The 21,027-nt window shown below is 47.8% G+C and overlaps 1 protein-coding gene and 1 long non-coding RNA gene across 4 annotated transcripts in view; one reads left to right on the forward strand and one right to left on the reverse strand.

The window, feature by feature from the left end:
• LOC309616381 (uncharacterized protein C16orf95 homolog) overlaps positions 1-21,027 on the forward strand; it is a 515,949-nt gene that overhangs the window by 453,709 nt on the left and 41,213 nt on the right. For 2 of the 3 annotated variants that reach the window (XM_082366941.1, XM_082366942.1), the window contains exon 21: positions 411-540. The gene's annotated coding sequence lies outside the window, so the exon portion shown is untranslated. Of the gene's footprint in view, positions 1-410; positions 1,163-21,027 lie in introns of those variants that run through there. The other variant, XM_082366943.1, reaches the window with a different exon arrangement.
• On the reverse strand, positions 8,300-14,855 carry LOC309616400. The gene is made up of 2 exons (XR_014237463.1): positions 9,292-14,855; positions 8,300-8,616 (listed from the first exon to the last, which is right to left on the reverse strand). It is a non-coding gene; the product is annotated as an uncharacterized lncRNA (long non-coding RNA).

Below are 21,027 nucleotides of genomic sequence, written 5' to 3' on the forward strand. Positions count from 1 at the left end.
TCTTTCATTTGGCAGTTCTTTCGAGATTCATCTATGTTGTAGCATGTTTCAATAGTTTTTTTCTAATTATTTTTTAAATTATTTTAATTTCTTAAATTATTTTTTAATTATTTAATTATATTTGATGTACAGTAGCATGGATCAATAGTTTTTTCTGTTCTTATGGCTGAGTAATATTCCCTTATATGGATATAACACAATTCTGCTTATCCATTCATGCATTGATGGTCATTTTAGTTGTTTCCAGTTTGAGGTTATTATAAACAAAACTGCTACCTACATTTGCCTTCATTTCTCTTGGATACATACCTAAGAGTGGAATGACCACATCATATGGCAGGTGTATGTTTAACTTTTTAAGAAATTGCCGAACTGTTCTCCAAAGTGGTTGTCCTGACTTTCATTTTCAGCCCTGACATGTAAAAAGATCGGCATCACTCCCATTCTTACCACAAGAAAAATCCTGAACAACCTGAAGATCGATGGCTTTTCTCGGACACGTCAGAGAACTGGGGTCAAAGGGCAAACCATCAGAAGGTGGTAAGTACAATGTACTTCCTTGCAACAGGAGCTGCAGGAGCTGTAAACTGGGAGGAACATTTTGTTCAAATGACAAGTTGCTGGAGGCTGAGTGTGGGCTGCTGTGAGCATGAGAAACTCCCAGGGCGGCAGGCTTAGGGCCCGTCCACGGTTTCGTGGCTTTTACCTCCAGAAACTCCACCAGGTTTCACCAGCAACGAGCTGAGGAAGACCCCGCACAGGTGTGGTCCATCTGCAATGTGGCTGTCTTCCCAGGTATGTAGTGGTACCTCACTGTGGCTTTTATGTGCAGTTCCCAAATGGCTAATGATGCAGAGCGTCTTTTCATGTGGTTCTTGGCCGCCCATAGATCTTCTCTGGTGAGGTGCCTGTTCCAATCTTTTGCCCATTTTTCCACCAGGTTGTTTGTTTGCTTATGATTGAGTTTTGAGAGTTCTTTATATATTCTGAATAAAAGTCCTTTATCAGATCTATGATTTTCAAATATTTTCTCTCACGATAGAGTTTGTTTTTCAGTTCTCTTAATAGAGTCTTTTGAAAGCAGAAGTTTTGAATTTTAATGCAATTCAAAATTTCTCACTGTTCATGCACAGATCACGTGTATGTAAAAGCTATAGATTATGACGAGTCTAAGAGATCTTTGCCTAACATATGGTCACAAATGTTTTATCCTTTTATTCCAGAAGTTTTATAGTTTTAGGTTTTATGTTTAGATCTATGATCCATTTTGAGTTAACTTTGGTGTATGGTGAGGTTGTGATATTTTATATTTTTCAAGGGAAGAAAGTTTCCTTCTAGTCATTGTTTTCTGAGAGTTTTTTTTTTTTTTAATCCGGAGCGGGTGTTAGATTTTGTCAGACGTTTTCCCTATCTTTATTGAGATGATCGTATGATTTTCTGTTTTAGTTTGTTAATATGATGAATTACATTGACTTTCTAATCAATTAATCTTGCCTTCGTGGGACAAAGCTCACTTAGTCACAATGCATTCTCCTTTTTATATATCACTGGATTTGATTTCCTAAATTTTGTTTAGCATTTTTGCTTCCATGTTCGTGAAGAATATCGGTCTGTAGTTCTCTTAAAATTTGTCTGGATTTGGTACCAGGGTAATAATGCTGATTTATTAAATGAGTCCTTTTTGCTTTTTAAGAAAAGTTTGGGTAAAATTGGAATAATTATTCAACTTATATGTTTGACAGAATTCACCAGTGAAGCCCTGTGGGCCTAGAGTATTCTCTGTGGGAAGGTTTCTAACTACGAATATAATTTTATTAATAGAGAATACTCTTATCTATCTAGTCATCTGTTTCTTTTAGAGTTAGCTTTGGTAGTTTGTGTCTTTCAAGCAATTTGTCCACTTTTTCCAAGTTGTCTGTAAGATCTGTAGTGGTGTCAATACTCTCATTTCTAATACTGGTGATTCGTGTCTTTTCTCCTTTTCATGATCAGCTTGGCTAGATGTTTATCCTTTTTTTTTTTGTACTTGAGTTTTGTTTTTTATTTAGTTTGACATTGCTTTTTAAAAAATTTTATTGAAGTATAGTTGATTTACTATGTTGTGTTAATTTCTGCAGTAGAGCAAAGTGACTGTACATATACATAAATATATACATATATATATTCTTTTTCATATTATTTTCCATTATGGTTTATCATAGGATATTGAATATAGTTCCCTGTGCTATACAGTAGGACCTTGTTGTTTATCTGATGTTTATTATTTGTATTGATCTTCTCAAAGAACCAGCTTTGGGGGTCATTGGTCTTCTCTATTGTTTCCTGTTCAGAATCTATCTCCACAAAAGGAGCACTGCCTTTTCTTGCTTCCCCTGTGCCTAAGGAATCCCCTAAGACAATACCTCACTTGTCCCTGGTCTAGGGCTGAGCTCCAGGACAAAGTCATCTACTAGCTCCCAATTTCATCAAACCCCCTCAGCCCCAGTACCTCCAAGTTTCACGTGACAATCAATTTGTTCAAAGGCGAAGCATTCCAATCAGATACTTCAGTAAATGCCCATGTGTAGATTTTGAAATACTCTGGCCCCTTACAAAACAGCTTCAGTGACAGGGATATGAATGCAGTATTCATTTAGTGACACGGATGTTCGTTCCCTGGCTCTGCCCTTTGCTAACATATGACCTTGAGCAAGCGACTAACCATCTCTAAGCGTCAATTTCCCTCTCTGTAAAATGGGAATAATAATAATAATAGGGTTGTTTAAGGACCCAATGAGACGATAAATGCAAAGAGCTTAGTACAGAATCTGGCACGGGGCAAGCAGTCTGCGAACAGTTGCTATTAAAATATGACAGCGAGCGTTATGGTCTGGGACTCCGTTCCCTTTACTACTAGAAAGGAAGGATTTATAGTCTTCCTTTTCTTATGTTGATGTTGGAGCTAATGTTTATTGGTTGTAAATGTTAAAAATATAAACCTGTGGTAGAAATCCACAGACTGTGCATTTTGTCCCATTAGGGCCGAGTCCACGGCCACACCTGCTCAAGCACTGAAGTTTACATTTCCAGCACCCAAAATACACTTCAGTTATAAAAGTATTGCTTCAGAAGTTTGACAGCTCTGTGGCCGTGTCACAGGAAGAGCTCAGATCCCGGGTATTTGTCCAAACACCATCACAGGTATTTCCGTGGGATGCAGTTGTGTTCACATGGCCGAGGAGGACTGGGGGTGTGAGGGCACGAGACCCCTGTGGAGCCAGGGCCGCTGAAGCCAAACAAGCTGGCCCCGCTCCCGGGTGGGAACGTCCTCACTGGCATTCTCGGGGCATGATGCGAACCCCTGCGGCGGAGGGCTGGAGAGCAGAGGAGGGAGACACAGAGGAGGAGAGGGTCCAGAGGAGCCAGCGTGGGAGAGCCGGAGGGGCCGGGATTGGCCGCCGAGTCAGGGAGGACTTGAAACCTGCCAGGCTTTCTGTGGCGGTCTTTGTCTAGGGGGTGCTGCATCCTGAAGAGCACATGGCAGACATGGCTCTGTGTGACTCCCCAGGTGTGTTAGAAAAGGCCGGGCAGCCTCTGCTGGTCTGTCTTGGGACACTTCGGGACTCTTTGACGGGCACGTAAGATGCCCAGATGGCCAGTCACTCTATGGCCAACATGTAGCTGGGGGGAGGGTCGGGGGTGGCCGGGCCGGGGGGGACACAATGGGGGGGGGGTTGGGGGACAGTCAGAGAGAGAAGGGTGTGCTGAACCCACGAGGCGACCCCAACCAGCCCCCGTCTAGGGGCACCCGCGTGAGAGACCCTGACTGAGCTGCTGACGGGACTGTTGTTGCGTTAGTATATTACTGTTGGGGGCGGCTTGTCACGCAGCTAGCGTTCGTAACGGGCACACAGCCCCTGCCTGGTATGAGCCTCCGAATTTCTGAGGGCCTCGGGGTTTCCATCAGTAGAGTGAGCGTTGTAAGGCAGCCTTCTGAGCATTCCTGGGAGAAGCAGAAATGTGGAGAACCGAATCCCTGCCTGCGTCTCTGCACAGCCTTCTTCCCTGTGCCTGTGTCACCTCCCCTTCTGTCTCTCATAAGGACGCTTGTCATCTCAAGATTCTTGATCACATCTGCAAAGACCCTTTTTCCAAATAAGGTCCCGCTTACTGCTACCAGACGTCAGGCTGTCAGCATATCTTTGGGCATATCAACCCCCATGGCATCCTTTACTTAAAGGCAGTGCGGTTCAGGAATTAAGGAAAAGCCATCAGCCGCAGGCGTGAATCCCAGCTCTGCTGTTTCCCATGGGGTGGCCTTTCCCTCTTTGAGCACCGGTCTCTCCATCTGTAAAGTGGAGCCCCCACAGCGTTGCCGTGAGGATCGACTGAGATGGCACATAGGACGGCCCTGGAGCTGAACTTAGCCACACAGTAGGGCCTCAGGACTGGGCAGCCCAGCACAATTTTGACCTGGCAGTTAGTGGTCAACCATAGTGCACCCGCCAGACAGCAATGTCACATTCCGGGACTGCGAGGAGGGGCCGTGCTGGTCCTTTCCTGCGTGGGAGACTGGGCAGACCAGAGGGGGTCAAGGAGGGGGCGCTCAGGCTGGGAGGAGGCCTGTTTTAACCCCTTCCACCCTCCAGCCGTGCAGGCGGGGCCTTTCCTTGGTCTCTCCTGTCCCGCTCTCCTCTTCATCCGGCTTCGAGTGCCAGCCCGACAACGTTCCCAGCGTGTCAGCCAAGGGTGAGCCTCCCCCACACCCTCGGAAGGCAGAACTTTGGAAGACACGCTGTGGCATTCTTGGATAGCCACGGCGGCCTGCGAGAAGACGCATGTCCCTCTCTCTCTGGCCTCCCCGCCCTCCACCCGTTCGCGGGCCCCCCAGCAGGCCAGCAGCAAACGAGGGTCCCGGCAGCGAGCTCTGCGGTAGACTGAACTGGGTGACCTCTGCGTTTCCCACTGGCGCCCGCACCGGCCCAGGGCAGGGATCTTCAAGCAGGCCTGGATTAGAGGTTTGGGGTTTGGAACATCCACATTGGGATAAAATCAGAATTTTTTTTTTTTTTAAAGAAGACAATTTCAGAAACACTGTCTGAAAAACAAAGCAGCTTTTTAGCTCTTTCTCTGAAATGACATCAGCGGCCACCACAAAGCCTGAATCGGCCCCATTGCTTTCGGCCGTGGGGATGTATCATTTCCCCTCCAAAATACCCACGGCCTTGTCCCGGATCCGAGCCGACCTGGAGCCGCTCACTCGGTGGGAAGTGGCCGCACTTTCCCACCCGTGCTCCAGAAGGGCCTTGTAATTGGAAAAGTGCAAGTTGCAGATGAACTGGGAGCCCAGGCCAGGAAATGGGTTTTATGGCGCTGTGTTTGTCCTTGTTTTACATCCATCTCAATAGTGCCGTCCACGTGGGCATTCAAGGACTGGGATTCCGGGAACAACGTTGCCCAGGACCAGCTGCGCCCTGTCGCTCCCACCCCAGACCCAAGCTCTCAGCCCCTCCCCACCCCCTCCCTCCAGCCCCATCCAGACTCTCGCCTCCGGGGTTTTCGAATTGTGTGGAAACTGGAGGATATTTTCAAGATGGATTTTGTTTAATTGAAGCAGCAACCCAATTGCACTTAAATTTGTTTATCACCACATAAAAATAGACATATAAAAAAAGACTAGAAAGAAATACAGTGGCATATTAACAATCTGGTTGTCTGTGGCTGATGGGTTATTTTTTCTTAATTCCTTCTACTTCTGTAAATTTTCTCAATTTTGCTTTTGTAACACAGAAAACATTATTTATTAAAAACCACCAACTGGATCTTGTCTCAGGGCCAAAATGAGCTACTTAAGCGAGTGGAAAGTCAGGCTTTATGGAGAGCCAGCAGTCCCCAGGGACTTATTTCTTTGAAGAGACACTTTTTAAAAACTCAGAAATAATCTGCATAGTTGAAACTTCTGTTCCTCTGGGATTGTTATTCCTTCATTAGTTAAAGTGATTTACTGAGTCACAGGAAATTTCGCCGCTGGACCAAAAAGTGATTCCATTTCCCAAGCATTCACTGAGTGTTTGCCCTGATAAAGTTGCCAGGTTCCTGCCCTGGTTGGGCGTACAGTCTAACGAAGGATTCGGGAGTCAGGTCTCTTGTTCATTCACTCAGCAAACATTTATTGAGCCCCTGTTATGCACCAGGCACTATTTGGGGAGTGCTGGGACGTGGCAGTGTGCAAACAAGACCAAACCCCCTGTCTTCATGGGGTTTAAATTTATGGCAAATGTAGGAAAAGAAGAATGTAAAAAATGCTCAGAAAGTTCAGAGGAAGGAGCCGTCTGTGATGGCGGTGATGGAAGGAGGGGGTGTCCATGTCAGGGAGGGTGTCATGGGTTGAATTGTGTCCCCCCCACCCATATTCGTCTGATGAAGTCCTAACCCCCAGTGCCTTGGAATGTGACCGTATTTGGAAATAGATTTGTTGCAGATGTAATTAGTTAAAATGAGGTCTTCAGGGTGAGCCCTAATCCAATATGACTGGTGCCCTTATTAAAAAGGGGGGGATTTGGACACAGAGACCTCTCCTGCTCTCTCCATGTCAAACACATTCTGATTCATGTGAACACATGTGTGTGTGTGTGTGTGTGTGTGTGTGTGTGTGTGAGCCTGGAGGGAGAGACCCCAGAGCAGCTAGAGGTTCCTTCCCCTTCTGCAGCCCCAGGCCCATCATTCGCCTTTGAGAGAGAGCTGATGGAAGCAGGGCCCCCGTATTTAGTCACTCATCAAGCGTTACTGAGCTCCTACTACGAGCCAGATGCTGCTCTAGGACAAAACAGACACAAATCCCTGTCCGAGTGGCCTGACCTGGTTTTGAAGGATAACTCTGGCTCTGCGTTAGGAGCGGGCCCAAGGTGGAGAGTGAGCAAGGGCAGGGGTACCTGAGATGTCGGCCCCAGCAGAGTCTCAGCAGATTCTGGGTGCCCAGGAATGAATGAATGAACAGACAAACATGTAGCCTCAGGGCACTGGAGGCCAACATGGAACCTGAGAGACAACCCCGGGGAAGAGGCTCATCACCACCGTCAGTGATGTGACAGCAGCGGTCCAGCACTGCGTGCTCACTTCCTGGGCTACTGTATCAAAGGACCACAAACTCAGCTTAAAACAACACACATGTGTTCTCTTACAGTCTGGAGGTCAGAAATCTGACATGGGTCTCACCGGGTCAAGTGAAGGTGTCGCAGGGCTGGTTCCTTCTGGAGACTCCAGAGGAGAATCACTCCTTTGCCTTTTCCAGCTCTGGAGGCGCCTGCATCCCTCAGCTCGTTGCCCCGCACCCCTCCAACCTCCACCTCCATCGTCACAGACTCTGACCTCCTGCCCCCCTCTTATAAGGCCCTTCCTGTTGCTACATGGGACCCACCCGGATAATCCAGGATCACCTCCCATCTCAAGATGGGGCCATTATGCAGCCTACCCAGGTACCTCTGCCAGGCTGTGCAAGCCCATTCCATCCATGGTCTCAGGGGGTCCTCACAGCTGCCCAGGGAGGCAGGTGCTTCCAGTGACAAAACTGGGGCTCAGAGAGGGTGAGTAACTTTCCCAGGGTCGCACCTCCAGGACCTCGAGGAGCGGGGATGCACACACGCCGGTTCTCTCCCCGCCCTTGCTGGAATGGCCCCGCATCACCGCGTGGCAGGGAAGATACAGACAAGCCCATCCCAGACCACCTGGACACTCACAGGAGTCCCCCAGCTCCAAACCATCACCTCGGAAAACCACATCAACTCTGAGAAAGATTCACCCCCAACCTCATCCCTGTCACCCCACAAGAAGCCCAGTCTCCCGCGGTTGAGAACAAAGTGCCTTTTGAGCGCCCGGGGTTCCTCCGAGGAGCCCCTTTGCCGGGGGGGGGGGGGGGGGGATGATTTCTCTGTGACAACCCGCCTCGCGGGGCGCTGCCGCCGAGTCGCTGGGTGAACCCGTGTGTCAAGCAGAGAAGAGCCAGAAGCCCCTCTGGCACCGAGCGTGGGGGAAGCGGCCGGCCGTCTCCAGAAGAGGCAAGCAGCCTTGTTTATTTTCATTTTTGCGATTGAAAATGCTCACTTCCTAGGCCCCTCCGCTCAGTATGGCTGTTCCTTTAAAGAGAAAAAGGAAGTGTGGTCCTGGCAGCGTGAACCGAAGCAATAAAAAATAAATCTTGGTAATTGTTGTGGAGACAGAAAGCAAAACAAACCGGACTTAAGTACATTGCAAGAAAATGTCAGCGTCGGAGGCCGGGCCATTAGCGTGCGAAATCGTTTCTCTCCCCGGAGGAACCGCTGGATGGGGACCAGCCTGTTTGATTTTCTACATTCCTCCTTCTGGGGTTTCTTGGAATGTCAGACTACTGCGTTTTTTTTTTCTTTTTCCTGAAAAGGACGGGTGGCTTCAGAGATGGTGATGGAGAAACGTCAGGAAAGAGCCTGAGGGAAGACAGCCGTCAGTGAGCCTTCACCGCTCGGCAATGGTTCCCGTGTCCCAGGGCCCCTCGGGCGAGGGCAGCAGGCAGGGCCGGGAGGGGGTCCTCGAAACACCCCCTGGAAGCCTCTGGCAACAGCGGCTCCCCTTCAGCCTCACCAAAGGGAGCGCCCAGCATCACGTCTGCAGCACGGAAATAAAATGGAGTATTTCTTTATTCCGGAGTCGACTCACCTGTGTTTCCAGAAGTGATAACAACCCTCCCTCTCTGTGCCACTTGCCACAGAAACAAACTTCAGAGTTGTGAGTGGGTGTCCAGGAGGACCTGGACTTTGGAACAGGAGTGCATAACCCGAGGTGACGGTCTTGGAGCTCGTCCCGGTGCTGATTCCCTAAACAGCCCTGATTTGCCTGAGAGGATCCCTCTTCATGTCGGATGCCCCGATGGGACCTTTCACTTTCGGAAGATTCTGGTTGGGATAACTGAGTGGCGTTGGGGGTCTGAAATCACCCATCTCCCAGATGAGGAAACTGAGGCTCAGAGAGTGACAGAAGTGGCCCAAGTCATAACAGGGGCCGAGCTGGGATTTAAACCCAGGCCTGATTGAGTCCAGCGCATGAGCAAAGCACAGACATGGCCGCTCGGCTTGAGTTTCCAGTGTCCACCAAGGTAACTGTAAATCAGACTTTGTTTGGGAGGAAACTCATTTCTATCCTGAACTTTCTGCAGAATTTAAGACCCAAAGATAAACCACTTGCTTAACTTAAAAAGGTTCAAATTGTTTTTCCATCGGCACCTTCTGCCCAGCAGGAGTGCCCCTCTCTGGCTGCGTCTTAGGTTTAGAATTCCAGGTTTACCTGGTGAAGGTTAGCGGTGTCCCAGCACCTGGAAGGTGAGCAGAGATCAGCTCTTTCTGAGATCTTCCCTGGAGAAGCTGAAAAGAGATTCTCCTCTCCTTCCGTCTGAAAATGCATCCCAAGGCCCTTTTGTCTCTGGCACCTTCTACGCTGGCTCTGGTTGAGACGGCACCGAGGGGCCGTGCTGGGCTTCTCCCACTAAATCAGAAATTTGGACACTAAGTGTGCAGAGGGAGAGCCAGGCCTCTCAGCTTTGAGCTGAAGCGAAGCCCATTGACTGGCTGGGAATGACACATGGCCGGGGATTAGCGGCTTTACAGACTCTAAACAGCTGTAAGAGCAAGGGGAAGCGCTGCAGCTGCCCCCGGGGTAAGGAGGCCGGCATTCGGGCGGGGGGCACCTGGCCCCTCCCCGCTCACTGGCTGCGTAACCTTGGCCTCCTCTGCGCAACGGGGATTTGTAGTCCACTGTCGGCCTCCCTGAATCATCTCATCCTGTGCACTGACACCCCCTGCCTTCCCTCCAGAGGGCTCTTCCTGACCCCAGACAGCAGGAGCAGCGTCTGACCCTGTTCCTTCAGGACGAAACAGAGGCTCTCCTCATTTGGGGAGGCCTCGGAGGGAGCCGCCTGTTTCTGAACCTGTGAAAGGCGCCTGGATATCTTCCAGATCGCGAAGGTGGCCTCAGTTTCCATGCAAAGCAGATCATCCTGCAAAAGATCAAAGGCCCACGCTCGCCTAAACCAGTGGACGGCGGCGAGGCTCACGCGTCAGCTGCCGTCAACTAGCCGTGCCTGCCTGAGGTTTCTGAGGCTCCACCCCGACCGTGGAGAAGGGTGAGGCCAGCGACTGGTGACATCTGCCGTGGACGTGGTGGAGTGTGTGCCCTGGATTTACTTCTCCCGACCTAGACCTCGGGCTAATCGGAGGAAAGAGCTCAGCACACACGGATGTGAGTCTAGAGGCACCATGGCCATAACAGCCAACATTCTTTGTACCGTTCTGAGACTTCAACACATTTGGTCTTTCATCAACCCCTGGAGATAGAACTATTATTGGCCCATTTTTTTAAAGATGAGAGGACTGAGGGGCAGAGGGATTGAGTCACGTGCTCAGTAAAAGGCAAAGTAAAATGGAGGCTGCACCTTTAACCACTTACCTCATGGACATCTGGGACGGGAGGAAAGGCTGGTGGCTTTGAATGGACAAGACTGGGTTCAATTCCCAGAGCTGCTGTTATCAGAGAGGTAAGTGGTTGTGGGCTTTCAGCAGACAACCTGGTCTAGCCCTGGATGCAGGCAGATAGCAGTATTTCCATTGTATCATCTGGGGTTCAGAGAAGGAAATGGACTGCTCCAAGGTCACACAGCTTGGAAGAGAAGAAACCAGGACAAGCATACAGGGCTGGTCTGTACTAACTGATGCTCTTTCCTGTACGTTAGATGAGAAGGTGACTCAGCCCCTGTGACCAGCGATGTGAAATCAGAACCAGTCCCGAGAATGAGCTGGAAAACCAAGCAATGCGACCCTTCTTCTTAAACACGGAGCTCTGATTTCACACGGCCGCCAGTCTCCGAAACGTCCTCCCTGTGTCTGTGGATTTGCGCGCTTTCCGGTGGCTGTCAGGACAGACGCAGACACCCTGGACCACACCAGTGCAGCTGTCTGATGGCATTCCCAGCCCAGTTGGGAAAAGGAATTAGCACAAACCTCAAGAGAGAGCTGTTCTCATGAAATGCACGGCCTGGTTGGGCTGCTCGGAGTGGGAAGGGAAGTTCACATTCTCTTATCTGCTGACTCGCTTGGCCCCGTCTCCAGCGAGTCTTTCAGCCCCCACGAGAGAGGATCTGGCACAAAAAGGGGGACAGCAAACACCGATCTGAACAAAAGCCGAACTCCAAGGTCTTTACCTGGAGCCCATCACCGTGACCTCTTGACCCCTGTTTTGGGGGTCATGACCAGACTCTTTGCCCGAGGAACATAGCTGCCCTGGGGTCCCCTAAGAGCTGTCTTCTGCAACGTGGAGAGAGTCATCTCTGGATGCTGCCAGCTCCTGGATGATTCCCTGTTGTTTCCAAGCACCCTCAAATCTGAGCTTTGGGAACCTTTTCTTGACACGTGGCCATCCCAGGAGCGCATTGCTGGCCTCTGTTGCAGCGCCCATGCCCTCAGCAACCAGGGGCCGTGTCGTAGCCTTTGTGACGGGGCTTCCCTCAGAGCAGTACGAGCCGCAGGCACGTGTGTGAGTGAATTGTGACAATCCCTCGTGCCAAGGACCGCCGTTGCAAAGAGGGCCCACGTGAGCAAGCGTACCTACAACCTTGCAGACGTTTCCCCCATCCTCTTGGATTTCAATTTTTAAATAGGGAAAATATTAACAGTACCTTAGTTCCAAAAATCAAAACGATTCAAAAAATGAATACTTGGAAGTTCCACTCCCTCCCCTAATCCTTCACCCGTTCCCACTCCCCCTAGGTAATCAATCTCCTTAATTATTTTTGGCTTATCCATCCTGCATGTCTTTTGGAGGAGGGAAAATATTACACACACACACACATACACACACACATACTGTACACACATGCATATCTGTGTGTGTACATAAGAGATACACATACGAAATAAATATATATTATATGCAAAAATATGGCACATTATGCATTCTGTTTTGCACTCAGCGTTGTTTTCCCCCTTAACATCGCTCCCTGGATATCGCCCCATGTCAGTCCGGATCACACCTTCTCATTCCTCTTTACAGCTGTGTAGGGTTCCACTGTGTGGATGGGCCGTAGTTTGTTCAACCGGATCCCCTAGGTGTGGGCATTTTGGTAATTTCCAATATTTTGCAATGGCAAGTCATGTTGCAGTGAATGACCTCCACACATATGCTTTCTCATCGTCAAGGAAAGTCTTTTCTGTGCAGCGCAAGCCTGTATATTTTACATGGTTGAATATTGCATATTGAAGAGCACAGACTCTGGGGCTCTACTGCTTTGGCTGCAGCTCCACCCTTATGAACGGGCTGACTTGTCCTTAACAAATCACCTGCCGTCTCTGTGCCTCCGTCTCCTCTTTCGTAAATGAGGATGATAAATAGTATTTTCTCCATGGGATCGTTGTGAGGACTACAGAGCTGATGTGTAGAGGAATGCTTATAGCTGAGCCTGCCACACAGGAACTACTCAGTAAATGTCTGCTGGGTGTGTCTGCGCCAGACATTGGCAGAGGTCCACCCAGGCTGGTAAATGCGTAGCTCTCCAAAAAGAAAGTCGTGAGCTGTAGCATTTGCTGATTCCCATGGTGTAAATGCTCCCACGTGGCAGTCGCTCAGCATGGAGTTGGGAAGCACGCAGTCTGCTCTTTGGATGCAGCGCGAGCTGGCCCCCGCACCTCCCGCACGTGCCCTCTGACCTCCTGCCCGCCTGTGGGCACACTGGCTGCCCAGCGGCCAGCCCTGGCGGCTGGGCTTTTTGCCTGAAGCCTCACCCTGGCCTGGCCGCCTTCCTTTCCCACTCCCACTCCCTCACGCCCCCTCAGCCTGTCTTGCCTGGGAACTTTCCGGATCAGCCCCTTCCACACACAGCCTTGCTCCAGGCTCTGCTCCTAGGGAGCCTGCCCAAGACCGCACCTCAGGGTACCTTTTTCCCTAGAACGCGCTGAGGTTTGGGACGCGATAACACTCCACAAGCTTGCGAGCTCTCTTTTCCGTTAGCCCCTCCACAGCTGTCTCCAGGGCTTCATCCACGCCTGCGCCCCAAGGTGTGTCTGTCGAGGGTCCTGACTCACGGGGCAAGGTCCTCTCCTCTGACTCAGCAATGCCACTTCCTGCCCACAACCTTCTAGAACTCTTGCACTTTTGACACAATGGAGACCTAGCCCACCCCTGATTCACCAGCTCAGTTTTCTGTCACATCCTGTACTTTCCCTGAGGATTTTTCTGTTCTCCTCCTGACCAGGGCCAACGCCAACCAGCCCACAAGCACCAGAGAACAGAAAGTCAGCCAGGCAGACTCCAAGATGGTTCAAAAAAATAGAGGCAAACACGGGCGGTCAAGAGGTCCTTGGTCCTTCTCTCGTTGGAATAGAATTCACTGCGTTGAAGTATACATAGTCTCTGAGCTTCCTTCCTGATTTCCCCCAAAAAGAGCTTGGTGGGGGGATGGCACAGTGTTCTATGTGGTGGAAACGTGAAAGAATCACTCACCAGCAAGTGTAATTGTTCTGGAAACTGTTCAGAATATTCACGTGTCCTGTAATTTTTCCCCAAGTAAATAAGGTGGAAAAGCATCAGAAAAGAGTCAAAGTTTTCCTCAGGAATCCAGACCACAGGGAGAAAATAACGAGTTGCCATGGCTCACCCTTGCGAATCATTTCTCCGTGAACCTAGCCTAGCATGGATGTCTATTTAGGAAGAGATACTTCCGTATCTGAGGTTGGCTTCCATACTGAGTGGAACGAGAGGGATGCCAGAAATGGCCACTTTCAAATCTAGTGAAAACAGCTAAGTCAACAAAGGAATAACAAGATCCCAGGTTGCAAAACAAGTTGGAAAAACTTTTCTAAGAGCTGTCCTGGTCACCACACCACACAGATCCTTTGCTTTGCCTCTGGAAACATTTAGCTCAGGGTTACTTCCGGAATTAATCTGTAGGCATAGGAACGTGCTTTTAGGGTGAAACTTCACTGTTGTCATTGTTGTTGCTTTTTACAGAGCTCACCGTAATGTATTTTAAATGTCTAAGACTAGTGACATTTTCACATCAGTCATGAAATCATTACAGAACTCTATCCAACGCCAGACGAGAGCCGTTGTGTAGATAAAGTGATAGTGTTTTTCCTTCCTGCAGAACTCCATCAACAATCCAGAACTATGTTCACTGGAATATTTTGAGTCATAAATCTGAACTTAAATTGATTGTCTCCTATTAGGATAATTTTTAAATGAAGCAAAACAAACAAACAGAAAGAAAACAGAAACAACTAAAAACGTTAAAAACCATGCCTATCTACAGAAGACAAATGGAGGACTCGCAATTTGGAGGTGAATATGAGCATGGCCCACATCTAATCTGGAACATATGGGTCCAAAATTACCCTTTTACATTCAAATTGGCAAATAAGAGATGCATTCTCAGTTTCATTTTCTTCCAAAGAATCTTTCAGATTTATGAATAAAGTGCAATACTTTGGACTCAAAGCACACACTTTGGACTCAAAAACCTGAGTTTCTTCAGTCTTCAGTCTACTGCTTACAAGATGCTTAATGTATAAAGTGCAAATCCCTTCCCCTAGCTCAGCCTGGGCTGTAGTATCTCACAGGGTTGCTGAGAAGATGATAAAACACGAGGCATAGAACAGGGTTCACTATGTTATCACCTGTTCTTATAGCACAAGCTCGGTTCTATGACTGCTCTTGTTTTCTTAATTGGTCCCCTATTTGAAAGCGATTAGTTATTTAAAACATAGAGTCTCTGTCTCCAGAGCTTCGCAATAATGCAAAATAATTCTACACGATGCACACAAGGGCGCATGGGCATGCGCACACGCGCGCGCGCACACACACACACACACACACACACACACACACGTCTCTAGAAGGATAATTTTCTCCAAACCACATTTTAAGGGCCTGTGTGATTTGGGCAGGGATAGCGGCTGCTGCTTTCCCAGCAAATAAATTTGTCCAAATCTGTTTACTCTCAAATTTATATAAAGAGCTTCATTAGCAACAGCCATGGACTAAATGGCCGCCACATGGCACACAGAGACAGTCTTAGGATGTTGGTTTACCCAATTTTGCAGAGTGATTTGTTTTTAATGAATTATGCACACTGATCATAGGCTCTGCTCAAAGCCTCATTTACTCTGGAAATTCCTGAAATTGCTATTCATTTTTCCAAGTTTTTTTTTTCCCCTTGAAAGTTCACAAACACTTTCTGAGAAAGAAAAGAATTAACACACATCTTTTTGTAGATTAGGAAACACAGATGATTTGATAGAAAGCAGGTTCGCGTGAAATACTCATGAAAATGAATCAGATCTCTGGCTTTCTTTTTAAAAAAAAAAAATCTATGGAAACCCTGACAGCAAAGAAACTGATTAAATAAATTCAGAGTAGATTCATGGACTGGGGTCTTAAACTTCTCTGGAATAACTCATGGTGCTGAGAACATGGCAGAAACCAAATGAATATGTGCGAGCGAGTTAATAAAATCACACTTCCAAACACATTCTTTAAGAGGTTGAGCAAGAAATTGACCCTTTTCTTAGGCATCGTATCCATGGAGCTGCCCGTCTAATGGCTCATATCTATTCTGTGGCCGTGTGTGCTAGAAGAACGTCTTCCCTTCCCCATGGACCAGACAACAGCGGGGTCTCTGGGTTGTGTCTTCTGCATGGTTGCAGCTGGGAGACATAGCATTAAGTGTGTAGACAGGGCGGGTTCAATGCTAAGCAGTATTCACAGAGGGATGAGAAAAACAATCAGCTTGCCTTTTGGTCCACCCCTGCCCCAAAGACCAGAGCACGGACACTCGGGGCACCAGGAGTTGAGCACTTGGCTGGAAAAGAAGCCCAGTGTGGGCTCAGTCATTCCATTAATGCACATCGTTGAACACCCACCACAGAGAAGGCATAACTGGCACTGAGCAGAAATCAACTGGCCAAGAAGCCATCCCTGACCCCCCCAAGGGCTTGCAATCCAGCCGAGAGATAAGACTAAGAGGCCAAAAATTAGATAAAATGCAAGACGCAAATAAGAATGCAATGTGAGTCAATGCAAAAGACCAAGCAAGGGGACCCTGACCATCAGGCAAGGTGATGTCTACCAGCCGGATCTGGGTTGAGTCTTGGCTTCACCAGAAACCCGATGAGCAACCTCGTTAGTTATTATCCTTCCTAAACTTCTGCTTCCTCGGCTGTAAAGCAGGTGTAATGATACCCTCCCCTCTAAGATTGCTCTAAGAATTAAATGGCATAACCCGGGGCAAGGCAGTCAGAGCAGGTCTTACTGTCCCCAGCGTCCACTGATGGTGAGAATTTTCCAGGGTACCCAGCAATTTAGGAGACCTCACCAGAACCAAGTCTGGTTACCCAAGTCTGATGCTCTCATGCTTAGTCAACAGGCCAGCAGGCATTTCGTGAAAAAGAGCCCGTGATCAAGTAAGTTTGGAAGATGCTGGGTTAAACAAGTTTCTTTACCAAAGGACTTAAAGAGTCCTTATCTTCCCATTGTGCATTCAGAATCTTCATGAGGGAGGAAGTGCTTCACAAACTTATTTGAACCTCAAATCGTTTTGTTTTCTAAGGAGTGTTTCACAAATCTGTTTACTTCTGAACATCAGCACAGTGAAAGGTCGAGCTGGATTTCAACCGAGGTCTGTCTAACTCCCATTCAGCCTCTTTCCATTTCATAGCTCCTTTTGAAGGCAGGAGCTGGTCTTTGACAACTTCACTTTTTGCCAGTGCTTCATATAGTATTTGGTTATTTTATGTGCTCAGTTCAATAATGGATGAATGCGGGAAAGAATTCAATGATGTAACAGAAAGAATGGGCGCGCGGTGGGTGCTTGGTGATTTCCTTCCTTCCTCGGGTAAAAGATCCATTCAGAGTGCCAGAGACACCAGTTACACCAATGAATTTTAATGCACCAGAGAATTAAAAGTCCATTCACAGGGTTTCAGATTCCACATTGCAACTAACCTTTACGAAACTGCCACTTGTCAAATTTTGGTGTAGTATCAAAGAAGAAAAGCTACAGTGATCTGGAGAACCTTATCAAAATACTCCTCCCTTCTCCAACTATCTGTGTGAGGTGGATTTTCTTCTTATACTTCAATCAAAACGTATTGGGTTGGCCAAAAATTTCATTTGGGCCAAACCAATATTACAACAAAGTCAGAAGCAGACTAAAAATTGAATTGTTTTCTATTATAACAAACATCAAAGAGATTTGCAAAAATACTAAAACAATGCTACTCTTCTCACTGATTTTGGGGGAGGGGTTGGGAACATACTGTTATTTTTCATTAAAAGTGAACTATGTAGGTTATGGGGTTTTTAAAAATAAATTTATTTATTTAATTTATTTATTTTTGGCTGCGTTGGGTCTTCGTTGCTGCGCGCGGGTTTCTCTAGTTGCGACGAGCGGAGGCTGCTCTTAGTTGCGGTGTGCGGGCTTCTCATTGCGGTGGCTTCTCTTGTTGTGCAGCACGGGCTCTAGGCACACAGGGCTCAGTAGTTGTGGCTCGTGGGCTCTAGAGCGCAGGCTCAGTAGTTGTGGCGCACGGGCTTAGTTGCTCCGCGGCATGTGGGATCTTCCCGGACCAGGGCTCGAACCCGTGTCCCCTGCATTGGCAGGCAGATTCTTAACCACTGCACCACCAGGGAAGCCCCAGGTTATGGGTTTATTATTGCTATTTTAAAATAAATATTCTAAATGTTTCTCAGTTTTAAATTCTAATACAGTGAATAATAATAGATATAACGCACAGACACCAAACTCTTTGGGACTCTCAGTGATTTTTAAGATTGTAAAGGGGTTCTGAGATCAAAAAGTTTGAGAACCACTGCTCAAACTAAGTACTTCCTGAAATTTCCCCCCAAACTGAACTCCATGTGGGAATGGTTCCTAAGATACTGGAAAAGTTTAGAGGCATGATCATTGAGTTCCTAGGAAAATGCCCTATGCAGGATTCTTCTTGCTCTAAGGATCTCAATCTCCTGTGTATTTCACAGCCATATTGAAATTATTTGCAGAGATTTTTAGAATTATACGAAGTGGCAACACAAAATGGGCCCATTATTCAGATGGGAAAAGTAAAGGTTAAAAAGTTGAGACGGTGCCAAAGAGCAGATCCTGGGTGGATCCGCCCTGTTATGGGGGAGGAAGACCCCAGTTCTCCAAACTTCCCGGGAGCCTCTGCAGCCCAGGAAACTGTGCAGGACCCAGCTTTTCTCATGACACATCCATGGTTTGGCCTGTGGTCTCAGCTGCAATCATCATGGGAATAGCTTGTAGTATTCTGGCCCCTGCTCATTTCCGTCACCACTGAAAGCAGGAATTATCCAAGTGGGTGGAAAAAGAAAATGTGAACAATTTAAGAAACACGACAGAAGACGTAAACAAGAGCCCAGCCGCCCCCTGTTTGCTTCTCCCCAAATTTGTTTCCAACGTGGTGTTGTTCATCCGAGGTGTGATTGATACCAAGGCCTGAAATGCAGGGATGATTTAAAGTGACAGCCGGGACCCATTTCACTGCAGTCTGAAAACTCCAGCCTCCCTGAACCCACCCCGTTACAGCCCAGGCTCAATTTCCCACACACAGCACTGAAAAATGATTCCCAACACCAGACCGCAAGGGGCTTTTTATCTTTGCTGTCAGCCTGAAATACATTCAGAACTCAAAGCAATTATGGAAACATTTGGGTCTCCTGAACTTTTCGCTGTTGGGTTTCTCTACCAAATAAAATGAAATGAAGCTTAGTTCTTTGGGGATTAATATAAACAAAGATCATAAAGGCATCTAGTGAACGGGGTAGGGGGCGGAGATCACAGGCTATGAATGACCAACCTCACTTGCATTCAGCACAAGAACATCTTGCTTCGTGGGGGAATCAGGGGCTCTAGGAGAGGGCCTTGCTATGAATACAGTTAATTCTTCTAATTAGAACCCAGGAAAATGTTGTTTTGGCTCCCCCCGCCTTACTCTGCCAATCTACATCTTCAGGGTCCTGAATAGCACCAAATGCAAATGTCCTTCTTTCACCAAAAAAAAGAAGGTGGTCAGAGGGTCTAGAGGGAAGAAGGGAATTTTGAAGTATGCAGTAAGTCAACAGACCCGTGAGCAGTGGGACAGTAAAATTTCACAGCCAGGCTTTGATCTGGATTTCAGAAAAATGAAGCCATAAATGTAGAATGTTTTATGAACCCCAAAATAAGAAACTCTTTGTCTTTTATCTAAAATGTCTACTGAGAAAAATCAGAGGATTATCTAAACGTCGAGCTCATTATATTTTATTTGTGGCAGGGTAAGGAGAGATCACAAAAATATTTACTGAGGTTTATTTTAACTCAAAATAAACTAAATGTCGTTTAAAAAAAATATATATGTATATATATATATATTCTTCAAATGGGTTTCAGTGGACAAATCCATCAACCCAAATAGGTAGAAATGAATGCCTTTTCTTGCTGAGATGGAAATTTCCCCTCTGAGGCTGCCCTGACTGCCTTGACAGTTTCATTCTGTTGTCGGCTCTGCAGGTGAAAATCCTCTCTCCACCCTTTGCTACCTGCCAACTATCCCAGAATGATGGTAAAAGCCACACCGTGATAGGTGACATGACAACCCAAAACCCAGCCAGACCCCTCATCAGCGCCCTACATACATCACTGCTTTTATGCTCTCTGAACCCAGTACCCGATTTAATACTTGTCACATAGTAGGTGCTCAAGAACACCAGCCACCTGACTCTTTTCACTGGAGTTCGGTCCTCTCTGGACAGGTGCCACTGCACCCAGTTTACAGGTGAACAGACCGAGTATTGAACAGTTCCCCTAAGTTCCTCAGGGCCACGCGGCCAGTATGTAAGCCCAAAGGACTCTTTCTTACAATGCCACTGTTGCTTGTAAAGTTAGCCAAGAGGAGGGGAGAGGTGGGAGCAGACCCGAGGAAGATGAAAATTCTCCCAGAAAATGGAAAGCAGAGAACGGGTGGTCTGAGTGAGTTGCCCAGAGGAGCAGGGCCTCGTTATTCCTGGCACCTGGTCCTTGGCACACCTGAGCTTGAGTGTATAAAGGTGCCAGCGTGGCTGGAGAGTGCAGAGGTGTACACTTGGACTCTCGGGATGTTTTAACGCTACTGGATGCAAAGTCAGTGCCCGTTCCGTTGTGAACTCGCCTCCGCGGAGTCCTGCGGGCGGCATCCACCGACTCCAGAGACCAGCCCACAGTGTGCCCCTGTCGTTCCCGAGCTCCGTGCTTCTTTTTTTTTTTTTTTAAACTTTATTTATTTATTTATTTATTTATTTATTTATTTATGGCTGTGTTGGGTCTTCGTTTCTGTGCGAGGGCTTTCTCTAGTTGCGGCGAGCGGGGGCCACTCTTCATCGCGGTGCGCGGGCCTCTCACTATCGTGGCCTCTCTTGTTGCGGAGCACAGGCTCCAGGCGCGCAGGCTCAGTAATTGTGGCTCACGGGCCTAGTTGCTCCGCAGCATGTGGGATCTTCCCAGACCAGGGCTCGAACCCGTGTCCCCTGCATTGGCAGGCAGATTCTCAACCACTGCGCCACCAGGGAAGCCCAATCCGTGCTTCTTTGCATTTTTGCATATCTGTGGTAACTGCCAGGGTAGGTGCTTCCTTCCACCTCTTTTTGCAAAGTGCTTTGCTCAAGGGTCCCTCGGCAAAGGTTAGTGCATTGTCTCTAGACAAGTGCTCTAGTCCTGCAGGTCGTAACCCATTAGTGGGTCATGAGGTCAGGAGAAGGAGCCATATCTGTTTTTTTTTTAAAAAAAAAAAAGTAGAGCAGGGCAGAATGGAATGGAATGGAATGGAATGGGCTAGACCAAGGCACATTTCACATGGTAAGAAGAGGCATCATCTCTGAAACATCTGTTTTGTTGTGTGTGTGTGTGTTTGCGTGAGTATGCATGTGTGTGTGTGAGTGTAGCCTGGGCACGTTAGTCAGGGCTACACTATGCTGCTGTATTAAAGGGACACACAATATAGTGCCTCA

Source organism: Balaenoptera borealis (genome assembly GCF_965194805.1).
Source record: "Balaenoptera borealis genome assembly, chromosome: 19".
Lineage (NCBI taxonomy): Eukaryota > Metazoa > Chordata > Mammalia > Artiodactyla > Balaenopteridae > Balaenoptera > Balaenoptera borealis.